We start from the raw sequence: 26863 nt of genomic DNA, 5'->3' as shown, positions 1-26863 counted from the left end.
TCGTTACAATAGCATACAAATGAAGCAAGTAAAATGTAGCATATAGAGTTACAAAATGCTTGTTTTGGGTTACCAAGTGCGGCAATGTATTGCCCCTTCAAAGTGGAATTGAAGCGTCCTTTTCCCCCCTTGTTGAAGAGCGTGGAATGATGAGAAATCAGCCTATTGCTTGTTGTTTTTTTCTGATTTGAAATGTCCCCCTTTGTTGAAGTAGAATCGGCCTCGAACTAGTGATGTAGACGCTCCCCGATTGATGTAGTCTTTGTCGGCAAGTGTCATAGAGTGTTGCCCAAGCCTTAAGAGTGCTTAATAGAGCATAAAAATTAGATTTAAGGGCCTGTTTTCCACTTTTAATTCTCTGATATGAAAACAGAGAATTAATGAAGCTTAAAACTCATGAAAATGTGACTAGTAGCTAGTGACTAGTTAGCTAGTCTTGTACTATTAATGTACGGAGCTTTAGGCATCAAAGGAGCATGAAATGGGACTGATTAGAGCAAGTAAATGGACTTTTTTTTAAGAAAACACAGCCATGGAAGCTCCGAGAGCTTATTTGTGAAGTAGAGAATAAGATAGAAAAAGATAGGAGCTAGTAGAAGCCTAGTCTTGCAAGAATGAAGCAAGTGAGAGTAAGGAGCATTGAGATCAAGCTTGGGGCTGATGGAGAGCTGAAGCTTTCCATGAAATCTTGGTGGGAAGAAGGAGAAGCTCCTAGAGGAGAGAGAAAGTAGGTGGTTGAATGAGCAAGAATCAAGTGAAGAGCATTTTCCACATGTCAAGGCCACTTGTCCACTTGCATGCCCACTTGTGAGGCTTGACTTTCTCCTCTTTTAGCTCTTCCAAAAACGTTTTAGAGAGAGAGTGTGAGAAAACCACTTGTATGCCCACTTGTGAGGCTTGACTTTCTCCTCTTTTAGCTCTTCCAAAAACGTTTTAGAGAGAGTGTGTAAGAAAACCACCTAAAAGTGAATGCTAGTGTGTGCTAGTGAGCCCACGAGGGTCTTTAATGATCTCATACCAGTTGTTGGGTTTTTAGGGTGGATACACACATATAGAATTCATGTTGTAGACACAAAATGAGGAGAGATGAGAGAGAAATAAAATGCCTATGCAAGAGGAGAACTTACACCATTGAAATGAACAAAATAACTAGTGCATAAGCAAAGCTTGTAAACTACAAGTGATGTCGAGAGCTTGTGGAGGGTGCCTTCTTATGTATGCTCTCATGAGATGTTCTAGAGTGTTATAGGGCTAGTTCCCACATGGCTAAGAGATGGAGTGAAGGCATGTGTTTAATCCTTACAAAAACCACCATGGAAATGATGGGATTAAAAGGAGCATCTCAAATGAACTTGGAAATTTTTCAAACCGAAGAGGCACGAATTAAGCTTGTCAATTCATTGCCTATGAACAAGGTAGGGGACTATTGTGAAGGGAATGAGGGAAACACTACCCTTCTAGTGCAATACAATGATGTAACAAACATGGAAATTTTAGACAGTGGAGAAGGCATTGCCATAGCGACCAAAGTTGTCTATGAAGCCTTGGGAAAGAGAATAATCAAGCAAACAAGAATGAAACTGCAATTGGCTGATGGACATATAGAGAAACCAATGGGATTACTAAATAATGTGATAGTCAGCTCTTTTGGGATTGACTACCAAAACACTTTTTCCATTGTAGACTTTGGAAAGAAACTCAACTATGAAATCATCTTGGGAAGACCATTCATGAGACATATACAGTAAATCCAAGATTGGGGCAATGATTATCTCTACCTGAAACAAGTGGGGTCAATTACCTGAGTGAACTTGAAAGACCATTCTTACAAGGATGTCATGAGGACACCTATAAAGGAATTGGACTCTGAGACCTCTGCAGAGACTAAATTGCCATCATGCATTAAGACACTCCAATTTGGATGTGAGAGTCTTCTGAATCAAGTAGTTTACAATGGGAAGATTGTGTCCTAGACAGAGAAGTGAATGATGCAGATTATATACCTGAACCATTCCCTAAACATTCATTTGAATGTTTTGAGTGGACCCAGATTTTGGCCACAATGGATGTGTATTATTGAATCTATACCTACATACTTTTGATGGACTACCAACACACTTTTGCCATTTTAGACACTGGAAAGAAACTCAACTATGAAATCATCTTGGGAAGACCATTCATGAGACATATACAATTAATCCAAAATTGGGGCAATGATTATCTCTACCTGAAACAAGTGGGGTCAATTACCTGAGTGAACTTGAAAGACCATTCTTACAAGGATGTCCTGAGGATGCCTATAAAGGAATTGGACTCTTAGACCTCTGCGGAGACTAAATTGACATCATGGATAAATAAAGACACTCCAATTTGGATGTGAGAGTCTTCTAAATCAAGTAGTTTACGACGGGAAGACTGTGTCCTAGATAGAGGAGTGAATGATGCAGATTATGTACCTGAACCATTCCCTAAACATTTGTTTGAACCTTTTGAGTGGACCCAAATTTTGGCCACAATGGATGTGTATTAATGAATCTATACCTACACACTTTTGTGATGAAGAGGCTATGATATAGTGCCAATCCATATGGTATTTATCAAAATGATCAAGGAACAACAAGTCTTGTTTGATCACTACTATGATGCCACATAAGAGTTGGAAGAGAAAACAAGTACAATGGAGGAGTGAGACTCAGAAAAAGAGCACATAAGAGCCAAATTTCTACTCAGGGGAGGAGAGAAAAAATTTTGAGTTTCCAAACCAACACCTAAGATGCCAACAAAGATGCCACAGAAAACAAGACAAAAACTTAAGGAAGAAAACCGCAAAACCTGCACTATAAACGATACTCAATTCTTCATGGAAATAAATACAGTGGACTGCATAAAAGAAAAGATAATTGGAAGATATCCAGATGCAAAGCATCCAGAGGGATGAAACCAAACAAAACCAAAGTAACTCAAGAATGATAAGACCAAAGGGGACGCGATTTTTGGGCGAGTAATTTCTGGCGAGCGCTTTTTAAGAATCGGGCGAGCGGATTCCCAAAAGAAGGGACAATCTACCCATCTCTCTCTCTCTCTCTCTCTCTCTCTCTCTCTCTCTCTCTCTCTCTCTCTCTCTCTCTCTCTCTCTCTCTCTCTCCAACTAAAATTTGATTGCCATTTCACGACCAACTTACATTCAAACAAAAAACACCTTGGAATCATTCAATACACTATTAATAAGAGAAAGTTCCTTACACACAATTACGGTCTATTTCAAATAGCAAACCCCAAATCTATGAGTTCCATTGCATCCAAAGTAAATACATATGGGGGTTGATACATCATGGGTGACGTGGAGGAAAGAAGGGCGGTGGGGGGCCATATCCTCTGGGAGGAAACAAAGGTCGTGCCAACGAGGGCAGTGCACCAAATGGTGGGGGAACTACTCCAAATCGCAAAGGGTGTGAACTATATGTGGGGGGGGCTACAGGTAGTGAAAGAGGCAATGGATCAACCCCGGGTGGGGCCTCAGATGTGGAGGCAATGAATGCACTGGGAGACAGTCCAGTTGCACGCCATGCCAAAAATGGGGCTGTGAAAGTGGGATATGGTGCTGCTACTGCCCCGCCCTGACTGCTGAGTGGTGTCGGGAACGGTGGGTCAAGCGGATGAAGCTGCTCGGACACCTGCTGCGGTTGCTCAGTTACCTGAGCTCTGACACTCCTATGAAACATCAATGTCGAGACTAAATCGGAAGGTAGGCATTGAGCTGGCTCCAAACAAGCACTGAAAACTGCCCAATCCTTCTCACAACTGATGCAATGTCTATGTAGTAGTAAACATTGTGCTGCCAATGTCCCAACTCCTACAAAACAATCCAACACAGCATCTCCCATGTCTGTGAAGGTACCTAGTAGCCATCTACACAAAAAAAGTTACCTTAAGATTTATTATACCTATAATTTTATAGGAACAATAAAAATAGCTAACAAAAAAGTTCTACCACCTGGCAAACGCTGGACTCCTCTCAACACCTCTACGAAAAGGCCGGCCCATACGATCAAGCGTCCATTGTGTGGAATCTGATCCTGGTAGCTTCTCCCACAACATGTCGTCATCTGCAGAGAAGCCACGTACATTTGCTGCAATCTCTCCATCCGCTCGATCGTACCTCAGAAGCCGACACCCACCAGTTCTAGGGGGTAAAAAAATGGTTAGCAGCAAAGTACCAACCTGCGAGGAGCAAGTAAAACAATATTTTTTGACCCACGAACATCGAAGTTACTATTCATTATCAAAACAAAAAAACAACATACCCCCCTAAATAGTCCTGAACAGTTGTACAACTAGCCTCCGATAGCCGTAAGTACAATATCCTCAACAGCTAGAAACCAGCTCCCTCTGCCTTCGAAGTGACGATGGAAAGATGTTCTACACGACATGTCACCACAATCATGCCATCCACCAAAAGAAACTCGGATGCCAGAAGGAATGCAGCATCCACAAGGTCACTATCCCATTGGTTCCATATAGGAACCCCACCTGTGCTAGCTGCATGTGGCCTAGTGTGTAAGGGAAAGGCCATGTACACCAAACGTACGCCACCCAATCTCAAGCTGGGGTTCATCTGCCCTGTGCCTGATAGAGAGCCCAAGAATCTACATAGTGACTGCATAGAACTGCATGCAGTTTTTGTTAGCACTATAAGTGTGCACATAACTATGATTGTAAATAAGCGTGGCTTACCTGTCATTGCACAACACATCTGGAATAGCTTTTGCCAACTCTTTGGCACTAGCATGCACTGCAAGGTGGCATGGCTCTACATGCATATCTGTATATAGCAACATAAGATCAAATATATCTTTCAAGCAATGCTAAAGAGAACAACACAACATTAAGCATTTTCACGTACCTGGATGGTTATCTCCCACAACTCTGGCCATGTCTGATAAGTCCTCTGTAGCCCTACCATGTGATGGTGAACATGGAGGGGACTCCTGGATGCCCCCCACTGGTCTGGGAGTGAAGGATAGTGTCGGTACATTGTGACTCATAGCACCAAGGCTATGAGAACTATCGCTGACTTCTACAGAATACTCCACAACCACATGCTCGCTCTCACTGTCGCTCGAAACTACAGCCCTCTTCTTTCTCTTCCCACGTTGCTTGTCAGCTTGTTTTGCTTGTGAGTCTTTCCTTGAGGTCTGTTTCTTCCTCTCTGGTTTCTTTGATGTGTTTGGAGATAGAGCATCCTCTATCACAACCGCTTTCTTCCGTGACGCACTATGCTCCGCTATTAATTAAAAGAAGAAGAGTTTTTGAGCCCATATTCTATTGCTTCATGGCAAAGGTAAAAACTACATAGAGGCATACCTATGTATAGCTCTTCCTCTTCGGGTGGGTACTCCTTGTCCGGGTAGTCTAGCCACCAAGGACACTTGAGCCACGCTCCCTTTGGCTGCAAGTCATCTATCCACTCATCAGGATATAAGCCCGTCTCCTCTCTCTCCGACTTGCACCATGCATCACTGGGGTGCTCGGGAATGGGAAAGACAAGAGCATCTCTCCACCATCTACAAGACAGACCACAAAGTTTTCATTTGCATAGAACAAGATTAGTGTATCCTACTACAGTCTTAATTTTTCAATTAAAGATGTCGAACATGTACAACAAGCGTCATGTCGTACAAGCAAAATGGGGTTGCTCTTCGGGTTCATGTGTGGATTTGATCCGAGCACTCCACTTCTTGAAGCCCTTCTCAAAGTGCTTGCGTCTGTATGTCAATAATGTGTGGGCAAGCGTGCAACCATGCCTACCTTCAGCCTTCTCATGTTGGATAGCAACATCATGATTCTCAGCCTCCATTTTCTCGGCCATCTCAAGCACTCTCCTGCAGCAGCAAATAATAAGTCACAAGTTACATAACAAACTGCTAGCTGGTGCAAATGTTTGAGAAATATAACCTTTCCAACTGCCACCAGTACACGTGATATCGAAGCCATTGGATCCAGGCCTTCTCCGTCAAACCGATGCCCTTCTCCTTCAAGGATGCATCACCAGCTTGGAGCAAATCAAGCAATCGGCACTTCCTATCAAAGGAAACGCGATACTTATTTTTTATTGTTACATAATAAAAAAAGAAATATATCCAATGATTTAAACGACTATTACTTACTCTGTTGGGCTAATGCGTGCGCGTGCTACCTTTGCCACTCTAGAGGGTGTCATTTTTGTGGTCTTCTCGTCCCAACCAGTAAATGAAATACATTTTTGGAAGAAATCGCTGCCATTTTTTGGATTTGCAATGGTGGCTATCTCTAGCCCTTTGCGCGTAAAGTATTGCTCCGTTTGAGAAAGCGCTAGATTGATGCTTTCCTCGTAAGCGCCAGGTGCCAACTCGTAGTCAAAACTCCCTTTTGATGGCAGCCCTTCCGTTTTACTACTAAACATATGATCGAACTCTTCCTATTATTTTCAAAAGACTCAATCAAAATACAATTAATAAAATTTCGTAATCAAAACATATTCTCATATACAATTGGTTTGAAGTATACCTTCCAAAGTAGTTGCGCAAGGACAGCCATTGGCAATTTTAGCCACTTAGACTTATTTGGACCTCTAAAATTCAAAGCCCTTTCGGCTGCCAAACGCGCTCTTTCGGGGAATTTTTGCAGAAGTGATGTAGGGTCCGCCAACCCTAGCTTTCTCATCATGAAAATATCATGAGCAGTCGTATGAGGCCCTGAAACCCTCGTGGCCCTGTTTAACAATAGATTGTAATTTATAAAGTTTACAAGTAAGATGCATTTAAATTAGCAAAAAAACAAAGGGCTCACCTATTGATCATACCCAAAACCAATAGAAACTCCGCTGCCTTGTGTGACTGAAAGTCAACTAGAACGCACGTCACCTTTGGCGCTTTCTCAATTGGAATGTCATTCTCGTTCATCCACCGCATCCATGCCTCCAATCGGTGATTACCATCCCAAACCACAAAGTACCTCTCGACCATGTGACTAAGCTCCGAGATTTGGCGAAGCTCTTCGTCCAAATCATATGACATTGCAAGATCCCTCGCAGCGTGACCACGGCGAGTAAATTGTTTGTGATCCTCCCCAGGAATTCGTTCACTAACAATAAATCTTGCCATCGTTGGTTGGTAGCTTTTGTTTGCAATAGAGATTTGCAAATCGGTCACATGGTCATCATGCGTGCGGATGGCGGGGTTTGAGAGAAGTCGACAAAGAGGCAATCGTGGAAGTTTCCCATCGTATGGTACTCTGTGAGAATCCACCCAACCCAAAGAAATGTGTTTGTCGACAACATTTCCAAACACTTCGTCTTTGACATTCTCAATAGCGGTACTTGTTTCCACAAGATGACTGGGTCCGGCGCTTGATTGTGATGTCCCAGTCACTCCAGTTACAATGGATACAATACGATCCAAAGAACTGAATGCCTGAGATTGTTGGGTATCCTATGTGCCTAACGGAGGTACTTCTTGTGAAGTAGTAACATCCACCTCATCAATTGCACCATTATTTTTTGTTTGGTTTCTTGTTCTCATGGTTGCAAGAAAGAAGAATAATGTATAAGAAATAGATATAGGATGATTTATGAGAATTTGTAGGTTGGAAGTTTGAGATGTGAACTTGAGAGAAAGAGAGAGAGACACAGAGATATGTGTAGCACAAGAGAATAGAGAAGAAGAAAAATGAAGAAGAGAAGGTCACTTTATAAAGCTTTTAATTTTTTTTTAATTTTAATTTTAATTTATTTTTTTTAATGACTGTGTGTGTGAGAGAAAGGAATGTGTCTCTGTGTGTGTTTTGCCATGTTCGCGCGTGTGTGCGTGTGCTTTTGTGTGTACGTGCAGCGTGTGTGTGTGTGTATGTGTATGTGCAGCGTGTGTGTGTGCAGCGTGTGCACGTGCGCGTGCACGTGTGTGTGTGCGTGCATGTGTGTGTGCACGTGCATATGCGTGTGTACGTGTATGTGTGTGCGCACACACACACGCTGCACGCAGGCGCACGTGTGTGTGCGCCACACACACACACACGCTGCACTGAGACGTGTGTGTGTGGTGCACACACGCACGCTAGCGTGTGTGTGTGTGTGTACACACACACGCGCCCGTGTGTGTGTGTGTGCGCGTTTAAGTTGGTGTGTGTGTTCACACACACACACGCTTTTTGCGTATGTGTGTGTGTGTGGACACACACACGTGGCTAGCCACGTGGACACACAACGCAGGTGGCTGTTGCGTGTCCACGTGGTCTGGCCACGTATACCGTCGCTAACCGACGGTACACGTGGCTCGCCACGTGGTCACCCGCACTGCCACAGAGGCAGGACACGTGGCCACGTTACTGCCTCCGTGGCAAGGCACGTGACCATGTGGCGAGCCACGTGTACCATCGGTTGGCGACGGTACACGTGGCCAGACCACGTGGACACGCAACGGCCACCTGCGTTGCGTGTCCACGTGGACGCGCGTGGGCCCACGAGCGGCTCTGCCTGAGCGTGGACCCACGAGCGTGTGCCCGCCTCTGGCCAACGCGTGGCCAAAGGCAGAGGCACCCACATGCCCACGGCCAGCGCGTTGGCCATGGGCGGACAGACGCTCCCGTATGGAGCGTGTGCCCGCCCATGGCCAACGCGTTGGCCGTGGGTGCGTGGGTGCCTCTGCCTTTGGCCATGGGCGAGTCCGCTTCTCCCCCTCCCCCCCTCATCCCGCCCCCGCCTCCGCTCCTGTGTCCATGTCCCCCCCCCCCAACCCAACCTGCGGCCCCTGCGCCCACGTCCCCCCCCCCCCCCCTAAACCCAACCTGCGGCCCTCATCCCGCCTCCGCTCCTGCACCCACGGCCCCACCCCAAACCCAACCTACGGCATTCGCCCGCCCCTGTCTCATCCCGCCCCCTCAAGTTTTCCAACCAGTAGATGGATTTCATAAATAAAGTTGCCTAACCTTGTCTAGCGTACCTAATTAAAATTGGGCTCAAAATTGGGGACGCCTACTACAGAGAATCATTTTCTCAAATTACGAACCCTTCTCTTCTACGCCTGCCTCTTTCTAGGCGAATGCAACAACAATAGGACCATCTTGCGTTAGTGCCTTGCTTTCGTCCACACAAAACGCTCCAGCTCGTGATCACACACACAGTCACAAACAAATATTTTGTTTTTTTTTAAATTTTTATATTTTTTAATATTAATATTTTATTTTAATAAAATAATATTAATTTTAAATTTATAACTGTTACTTATTAGACATGAGTATATAATCAATTTGTTTTAGCTTATACAATGTGATCTTGTGCTTAATTATTTGCTTAGCATATTATTATGGCTTGCTCTTTATATTTCTTGGGTAAAGAGTTTTCTTATCCTTTTTACAATGGTAAATTCATAATATCTGAATCATTTCTTTTAGAATTAATTTCTCCAATGCAATTTACAACTTTAGATGTTGTTATCGAAGTAGATGATATTGAAATGAATTTGCCTCTTGAGAGGACTCTCAACAATTTGGGTGAATTCATCTATGTATTGGATGAGCAGCTTTCATGTAAATACAAAGTCAACGTATCTCATCAAACACAGTATGCCGGCTCACCCAGCATGATTCCTATTTCCATTGTGGATAGTCCGTCAAAGATGCAATTCGGTCCGAAGGAGTTAATAGATCTATGTACCCCCACTCGAGTTTTGCCCTTAAACAGCTTCAAAAGGAGTACAAGACAAAAGCTCTTACAGGTCAAGAAGAAGGGCACGTTGACAAAGCTGTTAATGCAAATCAAAGTAGTGGAACAAGTTACAGAGATTCCAAGGTCTTACAATGGCGATCTCGTTCTAGAATTTCCACCTACCATGGGAAAGTTGCACCATATGGATGCGATGGAGCATAAGTATGATCCTCATTTGTGGTCGAAGCCTACTACATCCAATATTGTATTTGCAAGTGTAGTGCGTCTTAGTCATTGCATAGGGTCTCTCAAGTGCATGAATGAACAATGTGTCCGCTTGGTTAATTACCATATTCCCAATACAAGCCATTTCAACGGGTACATACAAAAAGCAACTGGACCTGGGGAATATTGTAAGATTGGAGATAAGAGCCTTACATGCCCTTTTTGTAAGGCAATTGCTTTTTGTATTGCAACATGTGATTGTGTAGTATACTATGTCCTGCCATCCGATGAGACTGCCACTAGAGTCATGATTCATTGTGGCACACATCGACACGATGTGCGCAGCGGCACATCCAAAACACTAACGGACAACACTAAGCTGATGGTGCAAAGGATTTTGACTGTTGACCCACACGCAGGAGCCAGGAAGGTTCAAATGTGTTTGGCAAAAGAAATTATAAGTACAACACTTCTTCACAACAACACCAACGAAGGTATTTTAGGCGAGCAACAGCTATTTGCAATCGCTGAGGAGTTGGGCCCGTTGGTGCAAGATAACTGGTATGAGCATTTCGTAGATTCTTATTTCGATGCAAAACTCTATGCTAAATTATTTTTTAATCTAAACACTTTTAACATTGACAGGTTTCGGAGGTCAATATCTATTTTACGTAGAGGGGTTGACAAAGAATCTTTTGGCATTGATGCACTCCTAAAACTGAAGCGAGACTGCACATATGAGTTTTTCCATGGAAGCCGGTTTCTTGGTCAAGGTATGGAGGGGGAGAAATGTTATGTCTTCAAAATGTCCACAATTGGTCCGGCATCCGGTGTGGACCTAGTCAACCGAATGAGACAAGACCGGGATGGTGATCTTCGACGTGCGTGGATCCAATTTGATCACACCAGACGTGTTAACAATTGGGTGACTATGGCCTGTCATGTCTATGATCCAAGGTACATGGCCTATCTTAAGAGCTTTGTGGCTTTCCATTTACTCTCTCTAAAACAATTTGTTTGCAGCATGCAAGACCTTTTGACTATTGCAACTTGTGAAATGAAACAGGAAGACATGGAAACGCAATGTTTGTTTTGGGAGTGCCTTAATGATGTAATGATATCATGTGGGTGTGAAAAAACAAATTTCTTTGGCTACATGGCTGATGAAGCTCAAGCAAATTGGAATGCAGTTCGAATTGTTTTCAATGGTGGTGACAAGACCAATACAATGAGCTGCCGAGAGCGTTCTTGTCTTTTCCATTGGAAGCAAATCTTGAATCAACACACAATGAAGTATGTGGTGCAAGATTCTCAACACACACACAAAGAAATGTGTGAGAAGTGGAGGCAAGCACCAAAAAAAAGAGGCTGCAGCAGCAGAGGCTCGTCTGATACGCCAATGGTGGCATAACGGTCATTGCATAGACTGTAACATTCCATACATGGATTCATGGCTTAGTTGGTGGGAAAATCGTATTGCACATTGGGGTGGCATTATGACATGCGTAGAAAGTAGCTCTGATGGACCAAACACTCCACGCACTAACCTTGCGGAGAGTAAGCATGGCAGCTGGGGAGGGTTTCCGTAAACGCATATCATTATATGATGCATGTACAACTGACCTTGCAAATTCCATCTTACAGAGCACAAAGGCCATTTCATACAGCCATGGAAAACACATTGGGAAGGGTCCATCAATACAAAAGCTTACGGAACGCCATGAAAAACGTCCTAGCCAAGTGATTAGAGCAATAAATGCGGCTATTGAGGGCACTCCAATGTATAAACAACCAACTCCATTAACAGGAGATAAGGAGACATCAAGGAAAAAACGGAAGCCAAATGAGGTTATCAACGTGGAAGATGATGCATCACATAGGCCTGAGTACACCTCGGTCACCAAAGATCGCAAGAAGTGTGGAAGACCACGTAAGATCAACTTTGCAGAAGAAGGGATATCACAAACCCCAAAACGAAGTATAGGTTTTAGTGGGCAGTATGTAGTTGAGCGCAAGGTCAATGAGGCAATGTGGGCCATACGTCGAACTCCACAAGGTAGTAGGGTCACATGTAGCGGCACACCAAGAGGCGGACGCAGGTGTGGATGCAGTATAGCAGGTTCTAGCCTTGGTATACCAGCCCCATCGTTTGAAGGATATCTAAAACATTCAAATGGTGTGGTGCGTCAATCGTTTTGGTTTTGTCCGGATCATGTCTTGCATTGTCATATAGTAGACCATAACATTTAGCCGCAGCCTCTTCATCCACCACACACTTGGCCCGTGCATGTGGGCACCAACCTATAGGAGGATGAGGTGCAAATATTGCATGAAGGGGGGTATCAAGTGGAGCTAAGCAAAGAAGGATTATGTAATGTAACGCCAGTTTCTCAAGAAAAAAATATGACAAACTCTCCTTTCAAGTCAAAAGATGCATCCACTCCTGAAGGCAGTGCAAGAGCCACAGTGCGAGATGGTCTACGTGTACGGTATCGGACTTCCATTTCCGAGGATGTTGCTCGCAAGATCAGTCTAGCACTAGCCCTGAGAGCGAAGGTCGTAGAAGAGATATGTGCAGCAGATGGTGTTAGTGAGGTCTTCAAACTAGAGACGAACAATGAAGATGGTCATGTCGGGATGTACAAAGTTTGTATTAGCAACCAGCCATCGTGCACATGCCCAGACTTCATGGAACGGGTGTCAAAGCAAAAACCATATCTTGCATGTAAACATTTGTGCGTGTGCTAGGGCTAAGCCAAAATCAGAACATGTTTATCCATCAACCAATCCTGGCAGATGTTGATATCTTCAGGGCACTAAGTCGAAGCCGGACATATCCAGGCATGGATGCATAGCATTTGACAATGCTCACTTCTTCTTAGTATGCTTTACCTAAACAATTGTACTACTTTCTAATTTTATCTTAGGATGGTCACATTGGGATACATTCATTTGCAACTTTTTTTCATGTTTGAGTACTGGTTGTTTATGTGTCAAATCGTGTATAAAATAATATAATATTACCACAGTGGCTATAAATTTCCATAACTTGAGTTATTTTTTGTGAAAGCATCCACTAGCTTCCTAGCACACCTCTCCTTCTTTCACTATGTCCGACAATCTTGCGAGTAAAATAAAGTCTGCCTGGGATGCCATGGAAGCCATTCCAAATGGAGAGGCATTGTATGGAGCCGATTGGTTTCATCAGGCTCTCAAGGAAACCATCAACGTGTATCGCCTCTATCAATGCCGCAAGGAACTCAATATGCGGAGCTTAATCAATTTGAACGAGATGGGACAACTAGCTTTCTCTTGCTGGAAGAAAATTGGGCTCATCACATAGGAGGATGAGGAAATGAGGCAGCAGCTAAGCAACGTGGTGAATCTTAATATGCCAATCGAAGGTAGCACATCAACTACTAAAACCGGGCCTTCCAACAGATGAACACTTCTTGTTTATGTAATGCAAGTTTAATAAAATGTAACTTTTTTATTTTTAATGGGAGTTCTTGTTTTAAGTACCCCTGTCTATATTGTTTTTGAAACAATTTGTCTAGCTTACATACCTATAGTTCTCTCTCTCTCTCTCTCTCTCTCTCTCTCTCTCTCTCTCTCTCTCTCTCTCTCTCTCTCTCTCTCTCTCTCTTTCTCTCTCTCTTTGAGAGAGAGAGAGAGAGATAGTCCACAAAGAGGAAGGGAGAATATTTTTAGGAATCTACTCACCTGATTCCTACAAATCGCTCGCCGGAAACTGCTCGCCCAGAAATATCCCCCAACCAAAGGGAAAGAACCTCTGACAATGAAAACGGAGCGTAAAGCAAAATACAAAGAGCAGAAATGGACCTTGGCAGAAGTGTGGACCATGGAGATGGAATTGGATACTGACAAGCCAAGAGAAATCAATGCTCTATCTCATTATAAAAAATACACTTTGTAAGATTTCAAAATCATTGTTGAGCAACCCTTGCAACAATCAAAATAATTTTGAAAATCTTATGAGGGGCCTGAGAACACCAAGCAAAGTGACCTTTCAGAACCTGGAGAAGAGCCAAAACCCGCATACATAGCTACGGATCGATCGCAAGAGGAAGAAGAGATTCTCATTAGAATGTTAAAGGAATATAGAGATGTCTTTGCATGCTCTTACAAAGATCTCAAAGGGTGGATCCTTCCTTATGCCAGCATACTATCCCTATGAGAGATGATGTTAAGCCAAGCAGACAAAGACCACACATCTATAATGAGACATTTACCTAAAAACTAAAGAAGAGATTGAGAAACTCAAAGAGGTTAAGTTCATCTACGAAATAGAACACAATGATTGGATATCACCAATTGTTGTAGTGCTTAAAAAGAATGGCAAACTTAGAGTGTGTGTAAACCTCAAGAAGGTGAACTCCGCCACTATACGAGATAACTATCCTCTTCCCATCACAAATCATGTGCTAGAACGAGTTGCCGGTAAAGAAGCCTATAACTTTTCAAATGGCTTCTTTGGATACAAACAACTGACTATAGATCCCAAAGATCATGGCTTTTGCCACAGAATTGGGTATTTTTGCTAATTGAGTCGTACCTTTTGGTTTGACCAATGCACCAGCAACATTCCAAAGGCTGATGAGCCATGCCTTTAAGGAATATCTACAAAATTTCTTGGAAGTATGCATGGATGATATTTGTGTGCACTCCACAAAATGAGAAAGTCACTTCAAACATTCATGATGTGTCTTTGAGAAATGCCATCTATATAGGATTTTCTTACACCCTAAAAAATGTGTTTTTATAGTTAGATAAGGAAAAATTCTTGGACAAATTGTGTCAAAAAATGGTATAGCCATATACATGGAGAAGGTGGCACTGATTACTGAAATGGCTAGGCCAATATCAATCAAAGAAGTTCAGGCAATTATGAGACATTGTGGTTACTATTGTAGATCGATCCACATGTATGTAGTAATTGTTAAGCCCATATATAGCCTTATCACTCACTTTGAATGGACTAATGAATGTGAGGAATCATTCCAAATATTAAAGCAAGCTCTAACCACAGCACCAATACTGAAATCTCCACTCAAGCAAAGTGTTCCATGTGCATGTTGATGCGTCGATTTTTTATGGTGGCTGCATCTTAGCTCAACCAAGAGAAGGAACCATTGATTTTCCTATCAACTATGCTAGCCAACAATTAAACCTATCATAAAATACTATACAACAACTAAAAGGGAAGGTCTTGGTATGGTATATTCAATCAAGAAATTTTGACACTACTTTCTAGCTAACAAGTTTGTCTTTCTTTTCCCATCAAGACTTACTCTATTTGGTGGATAAACCGTGCAATACAGGAAGGATAGTAAGATGGTTCATCATCTTACTCAAATTTGACTTCACAATTGTAGTCAAAAAATGCACTACACACCAAAGAACAGATCATTTGTCACAACACACCATTGGGGAAGCACCTAAAGGGGTAGAAGATGACTTACCAAATGCATAGTTGTTCTCTGTGGAAGTGCTTCCAAGATGGTTAAAAGACCTTGTGTCCTTAATGACCATAGCGTAGGTAGATTATCAAATACCCAATCCCTATTACACCATGTTTGATTGAGCAATCCACCCCATTTCAATTGTTGGCCAAAAGGTTGTATCACAAAAATAAGGATGGAATCCTACTCTTGTGCATCAAGCTCATACCACAATAGTAGGTCTTCATTTTGCATGAGATCAAACCTTACGACGGTTAACTTGGTTGGGAGTTTATTGGTCTACCATGAAGAGAGACGCTCATCATTATGTGAATTGTTTCTCTTAATGTAAAGATATAGCCTTCATACCCCATGAAGGCTCTATATTTACATTGAGAGATATTCTACCAGGTACCTACTCCACTGTGATGTCACGTTAGTTCATATTTCAGTGACACCACAGTGGAGTAGGTATCTAGTAGAATATCTTACTAACAGAACATTTAGGGAAAACATGAGTAAAAGACAGGACGAATAGAGACTGAGGCAACCAACGATACAATGATTGGGAATCAGCTCTACTGACGAGGGAAATATCAGCAGCTTAGACTATGTGCCAATGAATAGGAGTATCTTCCTATCTTAGAATAGGTACACGCAGATCTAGCAGGGGGACACTTCTCTCATGAAAGCACAACCAAAGCTATATTGATGGAATGCATTTGGTGGCCAACTTTATTTCTAGATACGAAAGAATTTGTTCAACAATGCAATGCATGTCAACGAGAAAAAATGCCAACAAGAATTGATAGTATTCCATTGCGATCGATGATGGGAGCACGCACATTTTCTAAATGGGGTATAGACTTTGTGGGTCCAATACAACCACCCGCATACAAAACTCAGGCATAATACATTATTGTGGCCATAGATTACTTGACCAAATGGGCCGAGGAATGAGTCACTAGGAAGAACAATGCTAGAACTAGTTTTGTATTCCTGTATGAATGCATATTTACTCAATACAAACTTCCTATTGACCTTGTCAATGATCACAGATCTCATTTCCTCAATGTGGTGATAGAACACCTGATAGATGAGTTTATGGTAATCCATACCCTATCATCCTCAAGAAAATGGTCAAGCAAAATATACACACAAAAAAATTGAGCTTTGTACCAACCAAAGTTGCTAGTTCAGGAAGAATGGACAAGGAAATGCATCTTCATTTTTCCTTGTGGGTTTATCAAGTTTCATTTAAAACGGCCTTGAACACAACTCCTTTTAATTTGTTATGCCATTGGAATTCCTACTATCCACTCTTAGAGTTGCAAGTGAGTTGGAATGGAAGGGGCACAAGTTGTCAGAATGACTCGAAGACTTAGAAAGACTAGATGAACAACTCTTAGTGGCCATTGCCCATATATATGCACACACAAAAAAAAAACAAAACTATTTTTTGACTCTCACTTGTTGACTAAAGTTTTCAAACAAGGGGAATTAGTCCTAGTGTACTCGTTGAAATAGATACCATTTTCATACAGCAAAGAGCAACGAAAAGAATTTCTTGGTGATTTCCAATCAAAGAAGCATGAGTCTCAGCCACAATTACAACTATTGCTTCACTAAGGACTTCTTCTCACCAACCTATCATGCAAGGAACCAGGAAAATTTGGATACCCAAAAGTCAGCTCATCAACTAACCTCAGCAAATCTTGGTGCCTAAAAAGTTACTATACACGACCAAAAACTGTACGATAAACCCATCATATCACGTGCTCAATAGAAACTATAGCTACCAAAGATGAAGTGGGTATGGGAACCAAAGAAGGAATATAAAGCTAAGATCATAAGGCCAAATGAACAAAGCAAACTAGTCAAAGTATGGGTACCAAAGACTCCTCCCCAACTAAAGTCAACCTCAATCAAGTACGAATGGGTACCAAAAGTCAAACACTCCGTTACAATTGTGACCACAACTTTTAATCATCATACAACAGCTAGTGTATATCGCACAATAAAAGAACAAGCTCAATGGCTACAAGATCTACTCTTTAAGAGAGTTCAATCACATGATACCTAGACATCGGTAACCCTTGAGTACAATACTCAAGACCGACCTCTTGCACATCATAGTGTGTTTAATTGCATTGACATCAATAGCATTATAGGGCCAATCAGGGCCATGCATAGACACAACTTTCTAAACCATGCACTGGAAATCCTGGATGGGCCATTGTCACCGCGGAGGACTGGAGACATTCTGAATGATGTGGACCCAAGAGTACAAGACTAGAAGAGAAAAAGGGCAATGTTTGAAAGTGATTGTGTGTTAACGTGCAAATTTATTAGATGATATGCCCTAATAACAAGGTGAATGGGGAACGCAATATGATAACCCTTAGGTGTGAGTATATATTGTACATACATGTCAAAAAGTCAAACATAGTGTAATTTTTACTTGTATTGTGTGTTTTCAGATCAAAATCATAATGAAAACGGAGTAATCCACAAAAATATGGTAAAATAATAACATTAGAAGTGTTTTAGTATTTTTTATTATAACATAAAAAATTTTGAGTAGTTTGGTTAATTTTCTTTAATTTTTGCTAGTAAAAGCCAAAAATAAATAAATAATAATAAGCAAGAATGTCATAATTGGATTTTGACTTCAAATTCCAAATATTGAAGCTCAATGGAAAGGCCAATTTTTTTTGGTACAATTCCGATCAAAAAACTCGGCGGCCACTTCGACTAACTAATCATCAGGAACAAAGTGCGACAAAAAAGTCCATGGATGTCAATTTTCAAAAAAAAATTGATTCGGGAGTACACTGTGAGGCCTAATGAACTCATTCGGTAGGTATTGGATGGGGGTGTTGGAAAAGTCCTGGTATGTATAGTCCTTATGCCATTTTCCCTCTCATTTGCATTCAAGCATTTACCAAGAGAGCTCCGGGTTGTGGATTTTGGTGACCTTCCACGCTCTCCAATGTACCGTCTGCCAGCTCTTACTCACTCCACCCATGAGGTGTAGGTTCCTAATTGTGTCTAGAAGAATTTTAATTATCACATTGCTGGCCACAAGAGTTGTGGGGGGCACGGCAACGTAAAACAATTTGGGAACTTTAGGGATCAGTAACACTAACACCGACCACACCAAACATCCAAGTTGCACCAAAAATGAACCATGGGCTCATCACTAGTGGGGAAACACTTTGTTAAGCTCAAAGATGCAAAATATGTCAGGATAGCTGACCTAGTATCTTCGGCGCCCAAGATGAAGGGGCTAGATCTAGACCAGATTTTACATATGTGTTGGGACCATAATATTAGGAAACTATGGAGAATTAGAGGTGCATTGGAACCCTAATCATCAGTATAGGGCAAGATGACAATATCCTTATTGCAAAGCCATATTTTGCACCACAATGTAAAATATAGATCCATTTGACCTTAAACTCAAAGGGGCCACTTTATATAATACATTGGACCTTTACCAAACTTTAGTGGGCACACAAATAGTGGTTAATGACTCCAAGTAAGGCTCGAATCAAAAGAGGACTATCAACCTCATCGGGGACAACACAAAGTGCAAGAATCACAACCAACGGCTTTAGCTTTCCTAATTCACCTAGTAGAAGCTAGATGGGTCAAGATTAGGGCCTAAGTCACAATAAATTATAAAGTTTATCTTAGGTGCGTTAGAGATTATTTGCTAGGTAAGAAGCATTTTTTGCACACATTTTCACATTGGCATGATCCCCCCACAATTCATAAAGCCTACATCACACTGGTACACTTCTTTTATGCATAAACACTTTCAAATTCACTCTACTACATTAAGAAGTGGCCAAAACTAACCTTTAACCTATCACGTGATACCAAACTTCATCAGACACCAAGAATCAACACTCCACAGCCAAACAAGTTGCTAGGAGAACAAATTGGCCCAAAATCAATCATATCTATCTTAGGTGCACCTAAGATAGAAATGATAAAGGGAGTACATGACATGCCATTTAAAGACATAGATATGTTTACAAGGGTCAAATAAAGTACCTGGACAAGTTTTATCAAGTTTGGCACAACATAACTCCATCATTCACCCAAAAGCTCTGAAAGCGATAAAGCAGACACAAATTTCACTATAACTCTCACCACAAGTTCCAAAAGCTATCAAACTTTTTGCATATCACTTGCAACTCATACACTTCCTATGCATTCAATTTGGAACCAATTTGCATGCACATACACCCATCTGCATCTTAGGCAAGCTTAAGATAAACTTTGCCAAGATTGTGCTTTTTAGTACTCTTTTTTGCCTTATTAGCTTTTCTACTTGGTTGGGACTTGCCAGGTTCACTCTCATCTACTTCAAGATCTCCAAAGAAGAAGACCATGAAGAAAAGTTAGCAGAGCTGCCACCATATCAACTAGAGGAAGACTCACTAAAGGAAGCTAATGTCATATAGCTTGCAAAGGAGTAGCTAGAGAGTCAGCATGTCACTGTCTACCATGGAACCTTCAAAAGTTCTCAAGGATCCAGAGTGGAAGTCCAAATGTTGTCAAAGAAATCTCAAGACATGGCCAAAGAAGAGGTAGTCAAGCCACTTTGAGAGAAAATTGGACTCAAAGAATACATGGAGCTGGAGCCCTACAATGTAGACTACAAAAGAGCTTATGAGCTCTTACACAGCATCACAAAAGAAGGAAAGGCAAACATTTCAAACTTGAATGAATCTCTAATCAAAGTAAACATCATAGAACATCAAGTTGCACAAGCCCTAAAGCTACAGAAAGGAGAAAAACCAATGAGAGACCGGCGGCTTCCCACAACCAACATCTTCACAAGTAGATCAGCCTCATTCTTAGACCTAAAGCAAAAAGAGATAGAGTGGGCACTTAATCTCTATCACCAACACTTTCATTTCATGCAAAGTGACCTCCCACATACACGATTTCAAATCATGCATTGGCTTCCACATTTACTCAGGCATCAAAGAAAGAGGGAATGATTAAAGTAAACCATGCCCACTATGTTTACACAACGCTCACCCATGTGAAGAAGTTGGAGAGTATCAAATTCTTGGAAGCTCCAAAATTACTAACACAGATAGCCTATCATGCTATCATCTAGGTAGAGCAACTAATACCTACCCTTGAGTATACCCTATGGCTTTTAAACAAGGATGATTATGAGGAAGAAGTACCTGGACCAGAGCCCAACTAATGGCCACACGACTGAGGACAAGATTAGCCAATGTCCCAAGCCAAGAAACTACTATTGCAAAAAAGGCTTTGAAAAGCGACAAAGAGGAAGAAGAAAAGGACAAGGAGGATACTTCTCTCAAAAGGAAAAAGAGAGAAGAAGAGAAAGGTAAATTAGAGGAGGATGAGTCCAAAAAGCGGCCAAGACCTGCAATAGCAGCAAAAGAGCTAGCTCAAAAAAAAGAAAGAGTGGAAAGAGAGACGATAGCTTGTGAGCTTGAGAGAGGACTGAAAGGTAGCTTTGAGGAGAAATGGGAACCATCTCCCAAGAGGTTCAAAGTTCAAACCAAAAAACCCATGTACAATATGAATGACAATCCTATGGAAGGCTTATAACATCTCTATCAACAAGAAGAACGTCAACGAGAGCAAGCTATAGCTTGCACTAGCTTGGTCTCAGTTTTATACATCTGTTTGAGGGGAGGTGTTGAGTACCACTTGGATTAGAGATATTTTGTCCCTTGGATTGGGGATGGTCTCCTAGATTGGAAATGTTCTTTTTGCTCCTAGATTGGATTGTGCCAGAGTTGTCAGCTTCCTCAATTTATTCCTAGCCCAAACCTCAAGAGGAGAATTGTAAAGTCTGAGCGTTGTCCTAGAGTACAAGAGTATGAGTCAAGGAGAGGAAAGGTGGAATTATCCCACGTCGTAGAGCTACTTAAATCTCATTTCACGAATGAATAAGGGTGAAAGCATGTATAGGTGGCCTGGAAAGTAATGTCAAGGACATTGCTTTTTTGCGCTTAAAAGTGGCTGTTTCAAAAGTGCTTCAAATCTCAAAAAGAATATCACTCTCCTAAGGTACGTAAATTAAGTCTCCTAACGTACCACAATTAATGAGACTAAATATAATTTACTGATGAACGCTGGATTATTGTCCGCCTCTTCTTTCCCGCTACAACCTGTCTGAGTTTTCTTTGTTTCTGAGATCTCTCTTGGAGCTTTATCTAGCTCCTCTCTGTCTCTCTCTCACAGAGCTCTTGTTGAGCTTTCTGTATCGTTGAGCCTCTCTCTCTCTCTCTCTCTCTCTCTCTCTCTGTCTCTCTCTCTCTCTCTCTCTAAGCATGGCTCCTCTTGTGTCTGAGCTCGTGCTCATCTCTCTCTCTCTCAACACTCTTTCTCTCTCTCTCTCACGAACTCTATCTCTATAGGTTCCTCTTCTACTTGATGATTCTTGAGGTATGTAAACACTTATTATGCTTTGTTAGTATCTTGCTAATTAGTGCAATAAGTGCCATGTATTAATTAAAAGTATAGCATGTAGTTATGATTTGTATTGTATTTCTTGTAGAGCAATCCTTTGAAAGTACTGCAACAATGGAGCACAGTGAAGAACTGTCTATCATCTCATCGTCATTGAGTAGAGAAGCTCAACTTCAGCGCAAAAAATTAATGAGGGAATTTTGGGCTGCTCAAAAACGAAAGCAACGTAAGGCAACGTTCAACTTTGTGACGGAAAGCAATACGGGGGGGATGGATGAAAGAAAGAAACGAAGGATATGTCAATCTATGGTACAACACTTTGATACATTAACCGTGGGAATGGATGCAAGTGGCAGGAAGGAAATCTTTGATGAACTTCTTCAACATCCTTGCTTCCTTACTATGCAGAGTAAATCCAAAGAGTTGGAAGCAATTATGCTGAGAAACATCCGCAACACTTTGAATCATGTGAAGGTCCCAAGATCTTCAGACGAGTTTTTTGTGAAGAAATCAGCAATGTTGATGTTGGTGAATGGTGGAAGCAAGGAGCAAAACACTGACATGAGCATACCACAAGCTGCCAAGCTTATGGGGATCCACAAAAGAAACTTATATTCAGCCAAACATCACTTAATAGTGTCAAGTGAATCCGATGGTTCGTTCCCTGCATCTACGTGTCATAGAGATGATGCACGGAGAACTCACATCACTCAAACTGTTAAAGACATAGTCTTTCAATTTTGGACGGATGAGACGAGGGTGTCCCCCAACAAGAAAGATGTTTGCAGTAAGAGTCTAGCTAGATGTTCATATGTAAAGCATCCAATCCACCTTCTTGAGGAGCCTCAGGTAATTGATATATTTTTTAAGCACTTTTTATTCGTGCTACAACTCATATTCCTGCTACAACATTATGTTTCTATACCACTTTTTATTAATTCTACAACTCATTACTGCCACAACATTATGTTTCTATACTTATTTTTATTAGTGCTACAGCTTGTTTTGGTGTTTTGCACCACTTTCTAGTGGTGTTGCAACATTAAAAAGTGGTGAAACATTACTATACTGGTCTCTAATTGTATCTGAACCACTTCTAAAATTTGATCAATAGTTCTAAATGTTTTTGAAGCACTTTTACTTGTGTTTCCACACCACTTTTTAGTGTGTTTGAACCAGTTTTTAATGTTTTGTAGCAGGTTTTAATGTTTATGAAACAATTTTTACTAGAAATGCACCAATGCTGCACCGTAAACCCTACAAAGTGGTGTTCACCCACTAAAAAGTCTTGTTTACCCAATGCTAACAGACGTGTTTTACAAACTCGTAGGGGTGTACCAAGACCACTTGAAGAAGTATGTCACTCACAATTTTATATTTAGGTGGCAAGCACAACAGTTCAAGGACTGCATTTCTTTGTTTCTAGATGATGTGGTTGTCTCCGTCGTTGACTTTGCAGAGAACTACTCCTTCAAGGAGCAAAATGAGATCCAATCAATGCATTGGTACACTAAGCAGGTCACTATCTTTGTCCTGATTACTTATTTCCGCATCGCATCAAGTGCAATAAAGAAGACCATGCACTTATTTGTCTCAGATGATAAACAACATGACACCTTATTTGTGCATCATGCTTTTCTCTTACATGCTCAATGGTTGAGAGATCAAGGGCTAAGCTTTAAAAAACATTGGGTTTGGTCAGATGGCGCAGCTTCACAATTTAAATCAAAGCGATCGTTTTACTTTGTTGCTAGATATTGGAGCCTTACTGGCATGGAAATGAATTGGAATTTTTTTTGCTCGGGACATGGAAAGGGGGAACATGATGGGGCTGGGGTTGTCATTAAAAGGGCTCTAACTCATGAGAAATTGAAGAAAAATAGCGTGTGGTTGACTTGTGCAGTTGAAGTTGTCTCTTTTTTTAGAATGCATCTCAGTACTAGAGCAACTGCTATGTATGACAAGCAAAAGAGGGAGGTTAGTAGGGTGTTCTGGGAGGTCAAGCTAGGCGATGTTCAGCGATCCCATCAATGGGACTGCAAACCATTGAAGGGATCAAGAGAAATGCACTGTGTGAATGGGTATTCTGAGAACAACACTTGTGCATTGAGATCAAAACGGTTGTCATGCTTTTGTTTTCCTTGCAGGCTTGGCCATTGGAGAAGGTGTATGAACAGATCACATGTGGAGACGCGGCAATATCACACTTTGGAGCCACTTGCTAATGATTCCCAGTCATATGGAGACTCAGACGATGAGGAGTTCTATGGTGCCACTTATGCAAGTCATTATGACTCCTTAAGCGATGCTCTCACACCTGGAGACAATTTTGCTGTCACTTATGAAGAGAATAATGAGGAGGCGTTGACTTCTACATTTTGAAGTGTGTAGTAGCTAAGGGCCTAACAACTAACGAGCAAATTGATGCATGGGGCAACAAGATAGAGAAGCATACTTATATGGTCACGGGCCATTGGTATAAATCCCTACAAGCAAACTTGTATGAGCTGTGGGATAAGAAGCCAGTAGTTTTCATATATTCCCACTTGATAAGGGAAATAAAGTTCCCTATGGATCCTGTAGTGCTCGATGGCATAGGAGAAGTGTTCGAACTTTCCAATGAAAACCATGAGGCAATATACAATAGCATGCCCTTTGAATTGTAAATCAAATCTGATTTTATATCATCTAGTGAAATATTGAACAAGATGGAATTGGTGTAAACGTACGATGGAATTGACATGTTGGTTTTTGAGAATGCTTCACCACTCCCCCTTCCCCCCCCAAACATCACCACTAAAAAGTGTTGCAGTTCCAGAAAAACTCCATAAAAATTTACCACTTTTTAGTGGTGCTAAAGTGGTTTAGCACCACTAAAAAGTGGTTAAGAATGCTTCACCACTCCCCCCGAACATCACCATTAAATGGTGTTGCAGTTCCAGAAAAATTGTTGCAATAACACAATAAAAATTTAACCACGTTTTAGGCATTTAGCACCACTAAAAAGTGGTTCTGAGACATTCAGAAGTGTAGAGACATGTATAGTGCAGAGACATGTAAAGTGCCAGAACTTTTGTATATTACAAAAATTATCCAGAAACGTCTACATATCCACCAAGAATGTACAATATATAACGTTTCTTAAATTACAGATGTACAATCTCATTCATCTCCATTTATAACAAAGTGCTCAAAGACTAGACTCAAAAGTTCATCTTTGAGATTGCTGATGGGGTTTGCCTTTGTATACTTTAGGGAATTGGGGGTTAGTGCCCATCTACACAGCCATGGCAACAGCATGCGCGTGAGGTAATCAGGGTCTTGGTTTTCATCAAGAGGATCAAAGGTGGGTGGACATATACAGTTGTCCCAGACATTGCGCATATTTTTATATCTGGAGTCATCTACCAGCAATGTCCGAGAGGAGTCATATTCTGGAAACTTGTTCCAAACATGGTAAAGGGGCTTGAAAGACACAAGTTCACCTGCAAGGTCTCTTGGAGCTCTAGCAATCTCTTCAAAATACGACCACTTCTCACATTGCTAGTATGAGAAGAGATCCCTAAAGTAATAAGTCCTATGTTCCCATATGTCTGGCCAACATGTACTGAGGATTAGCTCAATGTTAGCAGCAGTACAAGTGCTCCAAATCATTGCATCTGCTATTTGCCTCAAATCCCAAACAAATTGCTCAACATCTCTACGGTAGTAGATCCACAACTTCTTGTCCACTCTTTTTAGTTTAAATCTATTGGAAGCTGGACGTGGAGGGTGTTTAAGTTGTCCAGTCTTTGGATCAAGTTTGCTTACATCTCGTTTCATGAATAGTCCATCGAGATCAAGGATGATGAGCTTTTTGATCTTGAAGAAATTCGAAACAAGATATCCCCATCCAGGGCAGTTTGGAAAAATCTCCTCAATTTCGGGGCAAACTTTTGGTTCTTGGTCTTCCTCTACTTTATCTGGTGTTACATCTGCATCCTGCTCAGCTGCTATGTCTTCAACCTTCTCATCTGGTTCTTGAACATCTCCAATCCAGCTAAGTTCTGCCATAGACAAGTACCATGCCTTAAAAACCTCAATCAGACTGACATATTAACCTTTTCAAAATACACTTGAAAAGTATACCTTCCAGGCTATTGATTTCCATTTCATTAATTTCTTGAACTTCTATGGCAACAACAGTCCACTTGGCGGGAGATACTGGAGAAAAAATAAGCTCTACTTGAAGATGCTCATGATGATGGCGGAAAGAACAATACGATTACAATAAATAGATAGTCAATGAACAATATGAGTACAATAAATGGACAATCAATGAGCAATAAACAACTAGTGAACGAAAAATAAAGCCGTCATTTCATTATCATCAAAATGAGGTACAAAGACCAAATTACAAAGAGGCTACAAAGCACAAAAGGTTAATAGGGGCTACAGAAGTTTCTTGTGGGACTTTGGTTTGGGAGGTTTAAGGTTGGGTGCTTGGAGGTTAGTCTTTTTCCGAGCAGATGAAGGCTCCTTGGATTTTTTACCTCCTGGAGTAGGCTCTGGAGGCTTGGATGCAACCTTAGCTTTTTTCTTTGGTGTGGCGCACTCTTCAGTGTTGCTCCTCTTTTTCCTACGCCCCAAAATCTCTGCACAAACATCTGAAATAGGAAGATCCGCGTCCTCATCAGACAAGTTCACTGTTGTATCCTTTTCAATTGGCTTCTCATATGATTTTTCAGCGTCCTCTACGTCCTTGTTCACTGCAGGTTCTGGATTCAGAGGCACCTCGGCTGACTCCTTGGATGCGTCACCTTGAGCTCCCACTACATCTGCTCTTTTTTCAGCCCTTTTTTCTGCCTTTTGTTGGTCTAGAGTGTCTTCACCTGCTTGTTTTTGGGATGCATTCTTATCCCCGCACCCACCACACATGCTATCAGTATTGGGCTTGCGTGATGACCCAGCTTGGGAGTGTGCTACATAAAAGACAATGTAATAATACTCAATATTAAGTTATGTGAACATTCAAAGAGAAGAA

This window comes from Adiantum capillus-veneris, chromosome 6, assembly GCF_014529385.1.
Source record: "Adiantum capillus-veneris isolate H3 chromosome 6, ASM1452938v2, whole genome shotgun sequence".
NCBI classification, from domain to species: Eukaryota; Viridiplantae; Streptophyta; class Polypodiopsida; order Polypodiales; family Pteridaceae; genus Adiantum; species Adiantum capillus-veneris.
This window is presented reverse-complemented; position numbering follows the sequence as displayed.